Source organism: Sorex fumeus, unplaced genomic scaffold (genome assembly GCF_029834395.1).
Source record: "Sorex fumeus unplaced genomic scaffold, SorFum_2.1 ptg000124l, whole genome shotgun sequence".
In the NCBI taxonomy this organism is placed as follows: domain Eukaryota; kingdom Metazoa; phylum Chordata; class Mammalia; order Eulipotyphla; family Soricidae; genus Sorex; species Sorex fumeus.
The window spans coordinates 1376184-1391103 of record NW_026606181.1 but is presented as its reverse complement, the minus strand read 5'-3'; the positions used below and the strand labels follow the sequence as shown (position 1 = coordinate 1391103).

At 39.2% G+C, this 14920-nt stretch overlaps 2 pseudogenes; both read left to right on the top strand.

Moving 5' to 3' along the window:
* The first annotated feature begins 5485 nt into the window (after window positions 1–5485).
* Window positions 5486–14920, top strand: part of LOC130044750 (prostaglandin E synthase 3-like) — a 63589-nt pseudogene continuing 54154 nt past the window's right edge.
* On the top strand, window positions 8625–8750 carry LOC130044759 (uncharacterized; annotated as a pseudogene).

Genomic DNA, 14920 nt, shown 5'->3' with positions numbered 1-14920 from the left:
GTTATCATCCCAAAGTATTTCAGAGAAAAATTATTCTGAAATTTGGCACCTAAAAAGAAGTTACTTTCTAGTTTCTGAAGACTGGTTAATGCAGCTGTTCTGACGATGTCATCTGAATATTTGAGAATATATTATGTAGAATGATAACATTTCTCCACAAATTATTTCCAACCAAATTGGCCCAAAAATCATTTATACACCATCTGCTACAATTAACCAATACTTCAAATTTGCTGATTTGGCTATTTGGAATAAGAGGTAGAAAATAAGGAATCAGAGAATACTTGAAGTGTGTACTGTTTTTCCTGTGTGTACTGTGTTTGAAACGGAGATATTAATCTCCGTTTCAAAGTCTAAAGTAAGAGAAAAATGGAAACACTTTTTATGTATGCAAACACAGAACATATACAACTGCAGGATAAGTGATTGCCTTCACATTTTGAATTTACAATGTCTGAGACTGAGGAAATGCATAGGATCTGAGCTAACCTCATCACAGTGGATTTGTTATGTTAACCACTGAAGATGTCTGCAATGTTTCACTTGGTTATGTTTGAAACCATAAATCTTCTGCACAGAAACAGCATGTTTTGCCTTCTGCCCATGTCAGAAACTCTATCTATCATGAAACTTTTTCTAATGGGCTGTTCTCAGCTTGTGTCTTCATGTAGAACAATCCCTTTAGAAACCTCTGACTGCTAAGACCCTCTAAGCATGTATTGGATTTTGTTGGTGTTGTTGTTGTTGGGTATCGCATTTCTCCCCTTTGAACTAATGCTCTGCTAAGAACTGCTGCTAACCCTACATGTGTAGAGATTAAAGGCACGTCTACTATGGCTTTTGAACATCAAACAGTCAAGCGGTACATGACTCAAGTAAATTGCATAGTGCAGGCTCCTCTCTCAGTCCCTCTTCATGCTAGAAAACCCTCCATTATTATTCTTGTGCTAACTGCCCTCTTCCAGTCTCCTGGTGATACTAGATCCCCATCAGCAGTGATAAACACCCTCTCCCCAGAGAGTAAGTGTTCTGGTACTTAGCACAGGGGAAGGCAGGAAGCAAAGATGAGAGGGATGAGGCAAAAGGAACCCTGATGAGACAGGAAAAGAAGGGAAATCTGAAATGACCAACTAAAGCTTTTCAGAAAAGGTCACACGTATTTCCTGAAAAATGAAGACTGCAAGCAGTTCAACTTTGAGTCCTCAAACCTGATTACAAGCATCATCTGAATTTAATGTAATTTCTTCAGATTAAAGGAGATTTTCTACAGGGGTTGAAATGTTGTTGAAAAGAGGAAATCAATGCCAAACGAAGCGGCTTCATTTGGATGTGATTCATCATTTACCTTAAAGGAACAAAAGTCCATGGAATAAAATGAAGGAGGAAAGCCTCGTTCTGACACAGTCTTTGGGAGCTTGTAGCTAAACCATACTCAGTAAGGTTTCTTCCTAGAGGCTTCTGATATGACTACACTTAACCATTGTCTCTCTTCAGAACCAATCATGTTCAGCATCCCAGGCAAATCTAGCAAAGTATATGTTTTGTAGGCAAGAAAGAAATGCTTGATCAATTCTGTGGACTAACCAGTTGAGCAATAAACTGTTATGGAAACTATTCCCATGGGTACAACAGCATGTCTCCAAAGGTAGAAGCAAAATTTATTTTCCTAATTGTAGAAATTTGCAGACTTTGAGCTATTTCCAATTAATACCCCAGTGGCAGGGCACAATTTGAACTTGCTGAATCAAACTGCTCATAGAAATCAATCGTTTTCTTAATATTTATGAGATCTTTCCTTTGTGTGCTCTGAATTTTCCCTTATCCTGGGTTTAGTGATTTCTAGTTTCCAGCCATTCAGAGAACTCAGAGAATTCTAACTTCAGCCTCTTATCCACACACTACTCTAGTGATTGACTTTGTTTCATTTCCATGCAGGTAGGAAAGAAATGCATTGCGTTTATCAGGTCTAGATTCACGCTTTGTTCTTATTCGATATGCCCTTGCTTGCTATTTTCTCTGCACATATCAGGAGCACATAGACATCTCTGAACTGCTTTACTCCTATAACTGAGCTTGGAAGTCTTATACACTTAATTTCAATATACCTGTTCCGTTAGTTTCCTTTAGAAGAGTAGTGTCTTGACGAGAAATTATTTTTAATGAAAAAAAGATAGATGAAGATTCAAGCAAACAAAATTAGTCTTTTATTAGCATCACCCTACGTGTATATATATGTAAAGTCAAAGCTTATTATATTCCTCTATTAAAAAAAACTTTAATATCAGGTCCCACAGTCTCTCTATCAATGCAGACTCTGCCCTGTGACTCACATTATTCTCAGAAGCACAGAGCTGCCAAGATCTTGAATAGTCTTGGCCCATCTCATTACCCAAATGCAAGAAGGCCTGTCCTAATAAACGAGAACCATTATATTCTGTCAAGTGGTGACTTTTTCGGTTTTGTTTTGCCCCGGGAACCACACTGATTGTACTCAGGACTTTCTCCTAACACGTTGACCTGTTGGTAGCACTATATCCCCTGTTCCCTCCATTTTTTAATAGGGTTGTTTTTTTGTTGCTATTATTGAGTTTTAGAAGTGCTTCATGTATCTTAGATACTGGCCCTTTGTCAGATGTATGATATGTGAATATTTTCTCTTAGTAAGGAGTCCTTTTGCTGTAGCAGTAATTTCTTTCACAGTACATGTGCTTTTAAGTTTGATGTAATCCTAGTTATTTATCTTTGGTTCTGTTTTCTTTGTCAGTGAAGTTGAACCATTGAAGACACCACTGAAATTTATATCACATGTTTTTTTTAAATCTATGTTTTAGTTGATGTTTTTTGTGCATCTTAGTCCATCTTTTATTAACTTCAATACTTGGTGTGAGATAGGGACCCAATTTCATTTCTTTTCCAGTGGCTAACAATTTAGCCAGCTCCATTTGTCGAAGTGGGTGTCCTTTTTTTTTATTTTATGTTCTTGACTCCTTTGTCATCAACTATGTTTGTTTTTGTTTTTGCTTGTTTTTTGGTTCATAACTGGTGTTGCTTAGGGGGCTAAATCTCAGGTTATTAGAGTATCTCGCCCCCTCAGCAAAGCCTGGCAAACTTCCTGTGACGTATCCAATATGCCAAACACAGTAACAGCAAGTCTCAAAACGGAGACGTTTCTGGGCCCACTTGAGCAAATCGATGAACAATGGGAGGACAGTGCCCTGAACAAACACCATGACCTCTTAGCACCTGTATTGCAAACCATAATGCATAAAAGGAAAAGGAGAGAGAGAGAGAGCAAGAAAGAAAGTACCTCCCTCTATGGGCGTAGGGGGTGAGAGGGTGGGAGATGGTGGTGGGGAAACAAGGGATATTGGTTGTAGAAGGTGTGCTCTGGTGGAGAGATGGGTGCTGGGTCATTGTATGACTGAAACCTAATTATGAACAGCTTTGTAATGGTCTATATCATGGATATCCAATTATCACTGTATCACTGTATCACTGTCATCCCGTTGATCATTGAATTACTCGAGCGGGCACCAGTAACGTCTCTATTCCCCCCAGCCCTGAGATTTTAGAAGCTTCTTCTTACTCATCTTTCTCCAACAATTGGTGGCTTACTACCCATTTTCCACAATTACTACACCATATCTGATGGAGTTCAGACAGTAGGCAACAAATCATAGAGACAAATATATAATATATGCCTCTCAGAGAGCCTGGCAAGCTACAGAGACTTTCCCACCCGCACTGGCAGAGCCTGGCAAGCTCCCTGTGGCATATTCGATAAGCCAAATACAGTAAAGACAACAGGTCTTATCCAATTAAAAAAATTTTTAAAAAAAGTAATGTGGAGTTCATGCCCAGCTCAATCAGCTTAATCAATGGCTGAATAAACAGCAGTACTCCTACATTAAGAAGAAAATGAGAAGAACAACTTAGTGGAGAACAAAAGTTGACATACAGATAACCAAAATACATGTGGGATAAATTTCTCAAAATAAATGTTATAACTTATTATTGTGAATGAAGATCAAAATGATAATGAGAAATCAGTTCACACCAGTGAGAATGTTTCATATAAAAACTGCTGAAACACCAGCACTAACAGGGAAGTATTACAAAGGAACCCTCTTTCACTGTTTTTAGAATGTATATATTTCAGCCCCTATGAAAATTTGAGGATTTTTTCCAAGAACGAACAGTAGAACTAACAGTGAATCATATGGTCCAGCAATTCCACTCCTAGATATCTTTCTGAAGAGTAGGAGCACACTAATTCAACACTGTATTCGTTTCAATGCTATTTACCATAGTCAAGATGTGGAAACTGGCAGCATCTCTGTACAGTGTTATCAGAGGATTAAAAAATGTTTCGTTATATCTACATATAATAAAATACTACTCAGTTATAAGAAAAGATTAAAGTTCTGCCTTTTTCTTTCCCATAGATGAAACTGGAAAGGGTTGTGTTGAGTGAAATACGAAGGTGAAAGATAACAGATGATGTCACTCAAGTGCAGCCCTGTGGAACCCAGTGTGCACGGACTGCAAACAGCAAGCAGCACCCTTGGGAGAGACCGACGCTTGTAAGGGCTGTTCTAAGTGACCATGGAGACAGTCCTCGGCAGTAGGCGTTCATACCTACTCTCATGTTGCCCCCAATCTTAAGCTTCAAACAGAAGAAGGAGCGTCTGATTGAAGATTTTTAATTTTCTTTTTCCCTTTTTGGGTCACTCCCAGTGATGCTCAAGGGTTACTCCTGTTTCTGCACTCAGGAATGACTCCTGGCGGTGCTCAGGGGAGCATATGGGATGCTGGGATTCGAACCCAGGTAGGCCACGTGCAAGGCAAATGCCCTACCCGTTGTTGCTATCGCTCCAGCCCCTGATTGAAGATCTACTACTGGGGCAAGTTCAAGTTCTCTGACTGCCAAAAGAGCTGTATTGCTAGAATTAGAGCTTCGGCAACCTTAATGCAGACGAGAGTGGAAATGTTTGGTGGCCAAAAAATGGCTATAGGGGCAAATACACAACCGATCTATGGTGGGCACTGAACTCCCAGGACCTGGCCCTCATGTTCTCCACCTCAGCTCTTAACACCTCAACTCACCGACCCACCATAAATCCTGCTTCTTAGCCAAACAAAAGCAATCCCACTCATAGGTGATCAGAGATAAAGCAAGGGTATAGATAATGTCCTATGAAAGGGGGAACAGAATTCAGTTTCAGAATCTAAGGAAGGGTACAGGAAAGTGCCTGTGGATAGCGGTGGGGGGGGGGGTACTCAGGTCATGCAAGTCGTACAGAAACACTGGATCCCTAAAACACATAAACACTCACACTCTTGTAAACTGGTTTTACCTCCATTAAAGTAGACACATTAAAAGTGAAATCATAACTAAAAAGAATTCTTTTAAGAAGACACCATACAGAGCCCACAGCCACTGGAGTGGCCCACCCTCCCGCTTGGCCCTCCCTGCCTCTTCACGATGCAGCCTGCATCTGCAAAATGGTCTGATCGAAGGGACTATGTCTTCATTGAATTTTGTGTAAATTCAGTAAAGATGCTAATGTAAACTTTGACAAATCTAAACTTACATTCAGCTGTCCTGGAGGAAGTGATAATTTTAAACATTTAAATGAAATTGATCTTTTTCACTGTATTGACCCAAATGATTCCAAGTATAAAGGAACAGATAGGTCAATTTTATGTTGTTTATGAAAAGGAGAATCTGGCCAGCCATGGCCAAGGTTAACAAAAGAAAGTGCGAAGCTTAATTGGCTTAGCGTGGACTTCAATAATTGGAAAGATTGGGAAGATAATTTAAAGGAAGACATGTCTAATTTTGACCATTTCTCTGGGATGACGAACAACATGGGTGGTGATGAGGATGTAGATTTGCCAGAAGTAGATGGAGCAGATGATGGTTCACAAGACAGTAAAGGTAAAGGTAAAGGTAAAGGCCCTCACGTTGATCGTCGATTTGCTCGAGCGGGCCCAGTAACGTCTCCATTGGAGACTTTGTTACTGTGTTTGGGATATCGAATACTCTTGGTAGCTTGCTGGGCTTTCTGAGAGGGGCGGAGTAATCGAACTCGGGTCGGCCATGTTGGCCGCTTGTAAGGTGAACACCCTACCCGCTGTGCTATCGCTGATGATGAAAAAATGCCTGATCTGCAGTAAGGAATGTTGTCATGACCGGAATTTGAGAAAGAAAAAAATTGCTTCTCTGCAAGATTTCACAATTGAGAGAATTCCTGAGTTGGTAGATCGCTAAAGGCAGATGCTGTATTTGCCTCCTTAACCCATTTTTCAACCTGTTTGTTTTTTTTTATAAAAAAAGACTTCACTGAGGGTTGATATGTACCATTGTATGTGGCAATTTTAAATCAGATAAGGCAATATCCTTATGCATGAACATTTCCCAGATTTCTCTGACACGTTGAGGTCCTACACAATTGATAGTGGTTATGACAAAACATTTCACCTAAGTTTCCTTTACTTCATAACATAGATAACTGACATGTCTGGAAGCTCTTGACTTAGGGAATGATAACTAGATTTTAGAACATGGACTCAAAATGGCTGAAACAAATTGGTTGATACCATAAATTGGTAACCTTGTTCCTCTGGTATGTCCTTCAGGATGGTTTCACTAAAGTTTTATTTTTTTAGAAATTTTCATTATTGTATGTAAGTAATCACTAGTGTTCCAGATGTATCTTAGCTAAAACTAGTGTATGGCCTATTTAGATGGTTTTTGAAGACTGTACATTTGGTATTGTTTGACCCTTAAACTTTTACATCATTTAGCAGAAAGGACAAAGAAACGCTGTACATTGTTGCTTAAGAATCTGTATATTTCAACCCAAATTTGTATTGGCACTGTCAGTATGGCAAATGAGTGAAAAAATGTTGATGCACTATTGAAGTTTTAATCTTTTTTAAATGCAGCTTATATCAGGGCTGAAAACCTCAATTTATGTTCAGGACATTTTTTTTAATGTCTACATTCTTTCTAATAAACTGTTGGAAGATTTGGGGGAAAAAAAGACACCATACACTTGAACCCAGAAATTAACTAAGGAGTGAATATTTAATATCCTTACCTTTTAAATTTTTTTATTTTCTCCACTTTTTAATTTATAAAACAATGCTTTAGTAGAATTAACAAAAAGCTGGAAAACTAGAATAGCTGGAGAGGTGCTTGCCTTGCAGGCAGCCAGCTAGGTTTGGTCTCTGATCCTGTATACATTCCCCAGAGTGCTGCCAGGAGTGATTGGTGAGCAAAGAGTCAGGAACAGGCCTGGGGCAAGGCAAGATGTGTCCCTAAACCCCACCACCCAAATAAAGGAAAATAATAGACTTTAGATATAAAAGTCACCTAAGTACAATTCTACTCAGATGAAATACCCAAAATAAATCCACAGAGATAGATTAGTTATTGATAGATGCTGAAGGACAGAGAGGATGACAGGTGATTGATAATGGTGGGGTGGGTCCTAAGGGTGCAATAAAAAATGGTTTAAAATCAGAGGTGGGTGAGGATTGAACATTATTGTAAATGCCCCCAGAACTACTGAATTATTCACTTAACAATGGTTAATTCTGTCTGAATTGAATTTCACTTCAATCGGATAACAAACATTTCAAAAGAAAATAATGATAAAATTCTGATTAAAATAATAGTCTCAGTGTGATGCTTTCAATTTAACTGACATTTTTTCCCTCTTAGTATGGGCTGGAGCAATAGCACAGCAGGTAGGGCATTTGCCTTGCGTGCAGCTGGCCCTGTCGAGCCGGGTTCAATTCCTCTGCCTCTCTCGGAGAGTCCGGCAAGCTCCCAGAGTATCTCACCCGCACAGCAAAGCCTGGCAAGCTACCCGTGACGTATCCAATATGCCAAACACAGTAACAACAAGTCTCACAATGGAGACGTTACTGGGCCCGCTCAAGCAAATCGATGAACAACGGGAGGACAGTGGACAGTGGATGATGTATTTTTATTTAGCATCAATGTAAAACTCTAAGTGAAGGGCCAGAGAGATAGTACATGGGGTAAGGCACTTCTCTAGTTCATGGTCAAATTGGGTTCAATCCCAAGAACCCCAGATGATCCTCTCAATCACTGCAGGAGTGATATCTGAGCACAGGGCCAAGAATAAGCCCTGAGTACCAGCAGTATGTCCCCCGACTCCAAAAAAAAAAAAAGTTAATCATAACAGTAGGTAGGTTGTTTGCTTTGCATTTGGTCAACTTGTATTCAATCCTCAAGAACACCCCCAAGCACAACCCCAAGAGTGGTCCCTGAGTGTAGAACCAAGAGAAAGACTTGAACACCACAGAGAGTGGGACAAAATAAAATTTTTGAATGATGGTCATGGTCCTCCCATTGTTCATCGTTTTGCTCAAGCAGGCCCAGTAACATCTCCATCCGGAGACTTGTTACTGTGTTTGGCATATTGAATATATTGAATATGTCACGGGGAGCTAGCCAGGCTTTGCCGTGTGGGCTAGATACTCACCGTAGCTTGCCGGGCTCCCTGAGAGGGGTGGAGGAATTGAACCCGTGTCAGCCATGTTGGCTGCGTGCAAGGCAAACACCCTACCTGCTGTGCTATCGCTCCAGCTTTGCACAGTGGCAGTATCATAGCCAATGAGGTTTATCCCAGGCACGATTATTGCTAATTGAAAATTTTTTAAATAATTTACAAAAGCATAAACTGAAAATTATCACACAGATTTAAAAAATCATTTAATTTGAAAAAAATAAAGCAATCAGGTACAGCTATGTTAAACACACACACACACACAAGCACATATGCACACAGACACACACACAAACACACACACACATGCACAAAAGCAGCAAAGTACAGAAACATTCGAAAACTCTTCAAGAAATGTTAGAAAAGTAATTTTCCTACTGGAATTTGATCTTTTATGTGAAGTAAATATACATTCTTCTTGAGGCCTAGACACCAGAAGTTTCTTTAAGCTGTAGTACTGCTACTCCAGAAACCATTTTATGTGGATATGCAGGCAAATCGCAAATTCTAGCTATTATGGGAAGAACACTCTATAAAAGTCAGGCTATTTTCTCCATTCATCTTTTTAAAAAATTGTACGATATATTAGTCCCTACAAGGATTCATTTTTAAGGCTAACAGAAGTTGTTAAGATATCACTTACAGTACCATTTAAGTGCTCACTGCTGAGTCTGTAGCCTTTGAACACGTACTGAATTATGGCGCTGTCAGATACATATCCAGCCAAAGGGCAGTCAGGGGAGGGAGTGGGGTGGGGTGGGGGGGTGGAGCAGCCAACTATCCCATATACATTCATTTGTTTGCCTCTACTTAAGTTTATTTTAATGTCAGAGTTTGCTTACACTTTTTAGACCAACTAACATATTTCAAAGAGACAGGCTCAATTTTCAAGTCAAACAGAAGATAATGGCATCAGGGATGCCTGAGAACCACCGAGGAAATGCACATCAAGAGGACAAAATGCAGGCTAACCATTCACTTAAGCAACTAGATGGGAATGAGATTTGAACTTGTTCCCTTACTAGCCGGAACTCACTTGGCACTGTATTTTCAGGACACTTTCTGGTGACTTAAATCACATAGCATTGTAATTATTTCTATTATGCATGCTCATCGATTAATAGGAAATGAAAATGTCTAGTAACTTGTTGGAAATCGCAATATGGTGAAAAAATATGAATGACCCTATTCAAAGGAGAACTAAAATATTTTGCTTACTTTAAAAATACAGTTCATGGAACGTAGTCCTATACTGTGTTCCTCCCCACTTGGGGAGTTTTCTCTTCTACTTTCCATTAAATTTTCGTACTTTCCAAAATAAATAAATAACACACAAAAATTTGTAAGTCTACAACTGTACCTCATGGTGTCTCACTAATAAAAATTTAAAAAATAAAAATAAAAAAACAAAATAAATAAATAACAAATAAAAATACAGTTCATGAACTAACAAAGATATGGACATTATGGTTCAGAGAATCTAGGGGATTCTTGGCTTTGAATTAAAGCTGCCTTTTTTTTTTGCAGCAGTTCCTCACAGCAGTTTTTCTCTCTTCTGTAACTGTAACCCCCACCAACTCAGGCCCTATGCTAATACATCACATATTATGTCCTTTTTATCTCACTGGATATGCTTGAAAACACATCAATCTGATTCGTTATAGTAAACAATTAATCTGATCAGCTCAACTATTCAGATGGCCTAGATAATGACCAATCAGATTGTTGGACTGGCTCTACAAAATCCATGGTCACGGTCACGGTCCTCCCGTTGTTCATCAATTTGCTCGAGTGGGCCCAGTAACATCTTCATCATGAGACTTGTTGTTACTGTGTTTGGAATATTGAATACATCACGGGTAGCTTGCCAGGCTTTGCCGTGTGGGCAAGATACTCTCAGTAGCTTGCTGGGCTCTCGGAGAGGGGCAGAGGAATCGAACTCCGGTAGACCATGTTGGCTGCGTGCAAGGCAAACACCCTACCCACTGTGCTATTACCTTCATAAAATCCTCTTCATATAAAATAAGAACTTACACGCTTAATGTCTAGAAATACTCCTCTATTTCCAACAATTATAAAATATATTTTTAATCTGTTGGTATTTCTGAGAACTCTTGATGTCATGTATATGACAGAGTGTTACTCTTTTAAAATGCCAGCACAATATTATTTTCCTATCTTAAATTTACTTTGTCAAAGCAAAGTCTAGAAATTTCCTTTACATACGCTAAGCTATAGAAGAAAAAGGACCAAATATATAAAAAATTCCAAATCAGGCAGAGGCTGACTGAGACTATAGAGAATATTGTCAAATGGCCTGAGTTTGGATTATAGTGCATGTGACTTTTAAATCCTCATGACTTTATATGGAATATCACTATCATCATTGTCCTAGGACTTTGCTTTGCTTGAAATAATTGTCTGAATCCTGTTCAGGAAAGATGGTCTGTAAAAATCCACGATTCACCCAAAAGCCAATACCTTCTCTTGGCCTTCAGAAGAACTGCCCCAAAGTACCCTACCTAGATTGCCAAGACCAATGTCTAAAAATTAGGGTTTGATAGCCACCTTTTTAAAAAATTTTATTGAATCACCATGAGATAGTTAGTTAGAAGCTTTCATGTTTGGGTTACTGTCACACAATGATCAAACACCCATCCCTCCACCAGTGCACATTCCCTACCACCAACATCCCCGGTAAATTCCCCATTTCCCACCTCCTCCTGCCTCCATGGCAGACTATATTCCCCATACTCTCTCTATACTTTGGGGCATTTTGGTTTGCAATGTTAATAACCACCTTTGACCCCCCCAGAATTAAAATTATTATAAAGGCTGAGTTCACCTGCTGTGTCTGAAATAATCTTATTCTTGACCATGCTGTCTTATGGCATCACCCACGAGTCTAATTAGTGTCACTTTAGTCACCCTATGCATCACTTTTAAAACACAGGGTAAATGAGCTTGGTACATTTTTAAGTGTGTGCAGTAATTACCGTTCTGCTACCTACTTTACATTACAGCAGTTTTAGTTACTTCCTGGGATTTAAGGACAGCCAGAATTCATTTCACAGTTGGAAGGATAACATAATGTCGAACACTCAGAAGGTGTAAGACACTGTGAATATTGTCTTCATTCTAATAGCCCCAACCCCTGGAACCGAAGCACATGATCGAAGCATTAAGTCATTTTCTGAAATTCTGCTGCTACCAGCTGATTCCACAAACATGCACTTAGCCATGTTCTCCCTGGGCTTGCCACTCTGTGGTTGTAAATAGATACCAGCCGAAGTGACTTTAACTCTTTCAGCTATACCCTGACGACTGACACTGAATAGAGGTAGAAAAGCAGCAATTTACTAAATGGTTTCAAATTATTTTCAGCTATTCTTGGAAAATGGTCGCAAGTCTTAAAGGATTTCAAGGGTTGTAAAATCAAAGGGAGTATAAAAAATTATAAGATATAGGATTTCTGTTAGTTTTTAGAACAGATACTGAAGATATGCAAGTTTTGCAGTAATGTGTGCACATGTGTTATTGTAAAAAAATAACCTGAAAGAGCTTTTGGGTGTAAGTGTAAAATGGATCTAGTTGGATAATTAATGTACTCAATGACATTTTTTCCCCAAATCAAAATTATTGGTTTCTGTTTTATTTCTCTTGTCACTGTCACTGTCCTCCCGTTGTTCATCGATTTGCTCAAGCGGGCTCAGTAACATTGTGAGACTTGTTACTGTGTTTGGCATATCGAATAGGTCACGGGGAGCTTGCCAGGCTTGGCCGTACAGGCAAGATACTCTCAGTAGCTTGCTGGGCTCTCCGAGAGGGACAAAGGAATCGAACTCAGGTCAGCCGTGTTGGCCGCATGCAAGGCAAACACCCTACCCGCAGTGCTATCACTCCAACTCTTATTCCACTTATATATGAATAAAGATTTAACTATGGCATTGAGTTTCAAATGATACAGACAACTTGTTAGCAATTTTGAAAAATATAGGAACACAGTTGAAGACTCACAAGTACATCTAAACTACAAAATGAATTAGTAGGACAGGCACAGACAAATATTCTTTGGGGAAATAAAAATTGCTCTCATGATTGTCGTTACCTCTTCCTGAATGTTACCACTTGAATCCTTGTGAATAATTACATCCCGGGTTTCTAATTCCCAGATCCATAATTTGGCCAATTCTGTGGTGTTTGAAAGACCTTCATTTCGGATCTTTGGAATTTCATTAAAAGGCTTTTCCAGTCTGTCCCAGAGCATTAATAAAGGTATTACAGAAGCTCACATATGGTCTCGCAATAACCACTTCCTCGCAACTCAATGGTGGGTTATTTATCAGCAATCTTTGTGATCTTACAGTATTTATTTCCAGGAGACTTTAATCCCTGGTAACATCTGAGCACTACGAAACCTTGAAAAACTTCAAATAGAGAAACAGTTTATCTTGATTCGAAATACACTCTTACACAGCTGAATTCTGCAGTTTCATTGATCTTCACTATCTTCCTTTAAGCTATCTCTAGAAAACAAGAATAAGTACATTATTGTTATCAAACTAAAAAGCATGTAATAACAACAGAAGAGAATTTTTTTTCTTATTTTCCAGAACAGGGTTGTTTGTTTGTGTGATTGGTTTTGGGACCACGCCAGGTGATGCTCAGAGGTTACTTCTGGCTCTGCACTCAGGCATTACTCCTGGCAGTGTTCAGGGGACCATACGGGATGCCTAGGACCAAACTTGGGTAGGCTATATGCAAGGCAAATGTCCTACTATGTCTCTGGTCCAGTCTGCATAGGTTTTATGTTTAACAGGTATTCAGAATTATTCAAACTACTCACAAATGTAATGGTTTCCTTTCTGAGCTTAATGTCTTTCATAGATTATTATATGCTAACTATTTGTATAGTAGGCATTTTTGTTTGTTTGTTTGTTTTGCTTTTTGAGTCACACCTGGCGATGCTCAGGGGCTACTCCTGGCTCTGCACTCAGGAATCACTCCTGGCGGTGCTCGGGGGACAATATGGGATGCTGGGAATTGAACCCTGGTCGGCCGCGTGCAAGGCAAACGCCCTACCCACTGTGCTATTGCTCCAGAGGTAGGCATGTTTTTAAGAGGAAATAATGCATGTGTTCACAGCAACACAGCTTGCATAAAATGGAACAACTGCTATACTTGCCTTTCCCGTTCATTGGTTGCACTTCCAAAGTCAATTAAGATTTTTTCAAGGTAGATCTTTTACATATGAATATATCTAGATAGCACAGTCTACGGTAGCACTGTCCTCCCGTTGTTCATCAATTTGCTCAAGCAGGAATCACTAACATCTCACAACAAATTGTGAGACTTGTTGTTAGTGTTTTTGGCATATAGAATACGTCACGGGGAGCTTGCCAGGCTTTGTCGTGCGGGCGAGATACTCCCAGTAGCTCACTGGACTCTCCGAGAGGGGTGGAGGAATCGAACCCAGGTGGTCCACATGCAAGAAGGCAAACGCCTTGCCCTCTGTGCTTCGCTCCAGCCCATATATCTAGATAATAACATACAAATTATTTCATTGACTTATATATTACATTAATTAATTTGAGGATATTATTATGAGTTAGACAAACTATAGACTTTGAGGAAATAGTTTTCATGACCTCCCTTACTGCAAACACTAGTTGCACATTGTATGTTCCATAGGGACTCTTTCACTTTGTATAGTCTCCAAACTTAATACTTCATATGCTCACTTTCAAGTTTGAGAGTTCATTACAACTCATAGGAGTTCACAATGCTCTCTGCTCATTATTAGTTCGACGGTGATAAAAGAATACAGGTTAGAATCAGACAAAAAGAAATGCATAGGGAAGAATCTGGGAGGTCTGCCAGAGTGAAGATGCCTTCTTGTACCCCTCCTAGATCCTGAAGCATGCCTTCTGCTAACTTCATTGTGTAACTTTTGTAAACCTGGGAATGACACCTGAGTCTTTAAGAAAACAAGATATTTTGCTGAGAATAGATAACTGCCTATGTGGCTGATCTTTAATTATCAGCTTATCTAGAGATTAAGAATATCTTAGTCGCTGACACATCAGGAAAAATAGAAATTATATGAGCATGTCGCAAATCACTTTATCATATCACACTGTCAAGTAATTTGGTAGTGAAAGTCTTTAGGACTTTCCAATGATTTATATGCATGTGATATCATATACAGTTTTAATGACAGTTCAAACAAAAAAATCATAAAAGATGAAAAGTTGAAAGATAATAAAAATTTGTTTTTAGAAAACCAATATGATTACTGGAAAGGAGTTAAATTGATTTCAAAAAGATTATTTGGTGGCAAATCAAAAGCTTTCAATTAATCTCAAGGGGCTGGA